Source organism: Zingiber officinale, chromosome 10A, assembly GCF_018446385.1.
Source record: "Zingiber officinale cultivar Zhangliang chromosome 10A, Zo_v1.1, whole genome shotgun sequence".
NCBI classification, from domain to species: Eukaryota; Viridiplantae; Streptophyta; class Magnoliopsida; order Zingiberales; family Zingiberaceae; genus Zingiber; species Zingiber officinale.
Window position 1 is genome coordinate 75,129,050 of NC_056004.1, and position 4,514 is coordinate 75,133,563.

The window sequence follows — 4,514 nt, forward strand, 5'->3', positions numbered from 1 at the left end:
CCAAGCGACACTTGGAAGCTTCGCCTTTATTTGTATCCATGCTGAGCTATTTTCGAGACGACTTCAATAAGTCCAAGTTGTGTCTCCGCTTTGGTACTAGCCAAAGGTGGGAGACGGTTCGATCCGAGAGAGGGATCGCGGTCTGATTTGTACCCGACAATAATTACAACCATGCGACACAAATCAACCGGTGACAACAACCTTTGTTGTCGCTGTTGGAGGCTGAAACCTTGCTGCCCTCGAGGGACAGCAGCTTTGGCACTATCAAGATTCTGACAGCAACAATTGTTGTCTGGAACAGTACTTCCGGCGGCGGATCAAGGGCTATCCAGCAGCACAACATGGACAACAGCTTATACTGCTATTTGGCGACGAAGCTTGCTATTGCCGACAGTGAAGCTGGCGACAAGAGCGTCCGGGGTCAATAGGTGACCACCGAGAGGAAGCAGATGGCCGACATCGGCCAGCGATAGTGGCAGTGGCAGGAGTCTTGAATGGCACGAGTCCTAGCTGGCTAGCAACTCACTTTGTTTTATATATATAGTGCAAATGACTATCTATCTTGATTTATATCTTAATACTATTTGATCTTAATCAAATGTGTGACTTTGTTTGTTTCTTTTACCTACCTTCTTATTTTGAGGTGCTGCTTTGTGTTGGATCGAGTGGACTGTCTAAAAGAGGATGAATAACCTACAATTAAGTTAGAAATTCTCTTGTTTCTACCTTAGCAAGGAGACATAATTAAAATAATAATATAAAAATAAAGAAGAGACCAGAAATTATTTGATTACAACTTAGGTAGTTGGAAATAGAAAGCACAATATCAAAACTCCTTCGATAATCTCGGAGGTGGAGAAGCCCCTTACAATAGTTATAAGCTCAAAATGAAAGTACAAAAGTTTAAAAAAATCAAGTGTGTTGCCCAAACTGAGAGGGCAAGAATTTTATTTATAGCTCTCTGATCGAGATAGTCATTTGTTGACATGACACTTCCCAAGCGCCTAGTAGTAATCCGAGTGCTTGGATTTCGGTCGAGTCAATCCACTTGGCAATGGTCTGCTCAATGGTTCTCAACATTCCAGGTGCCCGGAAGAGATTTGGGCCCCTGGATTCTGCTGATGTGGAACCCATGTTGATCATCTTCGATAATGACTTGCTGATGTGGCTGCCCTTTCCGGGCTCCTGGATTAGATCTGATGTAAAATACAGTACCCCAAGTGTAGATTTAATAATAAGGTTTAATAGGCGAATAACTTTAACGGAATTTTCTGGAATTTTTAAAAATTTTCTGGGAATTCTTCGGAGCTCGTACGACGAGTTTGAGGGAGATAAATCGGGGGTTCGGAGAAAAATCTGTTTAGGTTACCCCAAGTGAGGAAATGTTTTATTATATATATATTCTTTTCCTTTTTCCTCCCCAACCCAAATCGTCGTTTCCTCCTCGCGCCGAACTCTCCTTTTCCTCGACTCCCTCTCTCAGTTCCTTCTCGTGCCAATCGCCACGAGATTATCGTTGGCGGCGGTTTTCCCTCCCGAGCTCCGTCGAACCCAAACGTCGATCCCCTTCTCTCCCGATCTCATGTCGAAGCTAATCGCGTCGATCCCTTCCTTGCGTCTCCGCTCCTCAAGACCAGCGATCGACAATTTCTTCCTCGCTCGGTTCCTCTCGATGTCTCTGGCGAGGAGTGGATCTTGGAGCTTTGAAGGGGGAAAGGCTAGTTCGATTCTCTGGCTTCGTTCTTCTTTTCGGCTTCGGCAAGAGGTAGCGGCGATCTTACCATAGGCACTACCGATCCGTGCCCTAGCTGCGATCTTGAAGGTAAGGCATCATGTTCGGTTGGTGTTGAGATGTTTATGTGACCGATTTTTTATCCTTCTTCTCTTGACTCTCTCTCTCTCTCTCTCTTTGATCCGTGCCTTAGAGCCATCATCGGAATGGAATCTTGGCCATCAGCTCCAGATTCTTGGCCATCGCCTACCTATTTTTGACTGTGAACACTAAGTGCTCACTGGCAGCGGAGCCGAGCACCTGATCCTGACTCTGTGGCTTGCTGATCATACATTGTCGATCACTGGCACAGCTGCCACAGGTTCTCTGGTAAGGAGGTTTGAACTTGATCTTGATTGATCTAGGTAGAATCTAGGTACATTGCTGATTTGGGGTATCCGGTTGGTGGACAGCAGCTTGATCAGGGCAGAGAGGTAGGTTCTAGCTAGGGATGACAATGGGTCGGGTTCGGGTCGGATTCTATATCCTCCGTCCCCATACTCATCGGGTATAGGATCTGCGATGGGTATACCCATACCCATTAAATGATCGGATATCTTCTATAGTTATAATTTTTCTTCTTTTTATCAAACTATTATCATTCAACAAAAATATATTAAAATTAACAATATATATATATATATATATAATTAAAAAATAGATTAAACATCTATATAGTCTCCTAATATCAACAAAAATAGTAAGTTAATTTTGGGGGAAAAAATTCTTTAATATATATATATATATACCCTCCTCCATTCGGGTCGGATGTCGGATCCACCATCGGGTTCGGGTGAAATTGTCATCCCTAATTCCAGCAGCTCACCTGGTTCCAGTAGCAACAACGGCTGTAAATTGAGGTAAGGTGTAGGAATTTGATACATGTTGTAGATGATTTCTAGATAGGGTAGAAAGAAATGTTAACTTAACTTTATGTTTTGAATTACGTATGATTTGGATTATGATTAGTTAGGGTTAATGACTAGATTGACTTAGGTTTGGATTTCTAGTCTAATGGATGATTAGGGTTTTATCCTAATTTAGTCTTAGGAATTTTATTTAGCTAAATAAAAGCTTATATATTGAACGATGTAGGATTCTGATTCGAGACCAGCGTCTCGACGTTGGATTTTGCTTGATTGGATCTTCTATTTGAGGCGGATACTTCTGACTTATCTCTTGATATAGTCATGTTAGATATGCATCATAGTTTATTTCTAGTAATAATGATTATGTTTGCATCTGCTTGATATGCCACTATCTAGTTCCTGTTGTCTGCCATATTCCTATCTGTTATGCATTCCTACTTATTTTTTCTTTGGTTGTCACCATGTGTATCCCTGTTCATAGAAATAGTGACTTACATTGCCTATTATGCAGTAATCTTATTGTTCGTCATATCTGATTTGTGTACTTAGGTTGTTGATACCTAGACCATCGTATGATTTATTTCCTTTTGGTGCATTTTATATGGAGGGTTTAAGGTATGTATCTACATGTTTAGTGTCATGCACCATCTTACATGATTGCATGCTGGCGATGGTTAGCTCCATTATTGTTGAGCGCATCGCCAGTTACATGGTCTGCACACACTACCACTCATGAGTTAGTGGTATATCAGACAGGGTGTGTGCAGCTTGCTCTGTCAGGGCTCCGCTGGTTCACTCCTGGGTAGCGATGACTGCAGCTTGTTACAAGCAGGGATCCCTCCCCTTGACTATGATATAGGGAGATGAGAGCATTGAGCTCCCCCACTCTGTTGGGGTAGGAGGATAGGTGTACTCCGACAACATTCTGTCCACTTGATCACTCAATAGCAGTGATGGCAGAGTGCACAGTTGTTATAATCCTACCCACTCAGTTTCACCATCGCGTGTGAGATGGCTGACTGGCGTCAGGGATAACATATGTCATTCTTGCACCATATGCATAGATTGCATTTATTGTTTGTGATTGCTGCATTTTGGATGCTGCATTTGTTTGGGTTGCATATGTTTGACATGTATACAGGTGACATTTTGTATCTGGTATGACGACCCTTTACATTCAGATAGGAGGTCCTGGTAAGTACAGTTTTCTATAGCCGTTTTCAGTTGCATTCCCTTTTATTGTTCAGAAAATTGTACCGCATGATTATTGTTGTTAGTTATAATTTATTATGCATATCTATGAACTCACCCCGTTGCTTTATATTTGTATTTCAGGTTGATACCGTCAGGAGGTTCTAGTTGCTAGTCCTCTTGTCGCAAGAACTTTCGTTTTGGTCTTTTAGTGTCTAGCTATTTGCTTAAAGTCATTTTTTCAGACTTGGATTGGTTTGTACATTGGATTTTGTGTGGTTTGTCTTTAAGTAATGTACTGGTTGGGTTTTGTTTGCTTGGTGGATTGTTTTTGATATGTTTTGCTACGTGCCTGTTGGACGGACAGAAGAGGTAAGTTTAGATGATATTTTCGTTTTCTTTCGCATTGTGTGGACAGCTGGAGGTTGTTTTATTATAACTGCGTGGATGGTTGTATTTTGGTTGATATATATACCAGCCGTGTCGGCTGATGAGTGTGAGCCCTAAGGGCTATGTATACAAGTCTCAGATTGTCATTCGTACAGGGGAGATGTTGTCGAAATTTCTTTTGACAGAGACTACTTGGGGCGTGACAATTTATTTGATATCAGAGCCAGGTCTACGATGCCTATTTTTCGTAATATGGATTTTCGAGTTAATCTGATATCAATTTTTTTTTGGTA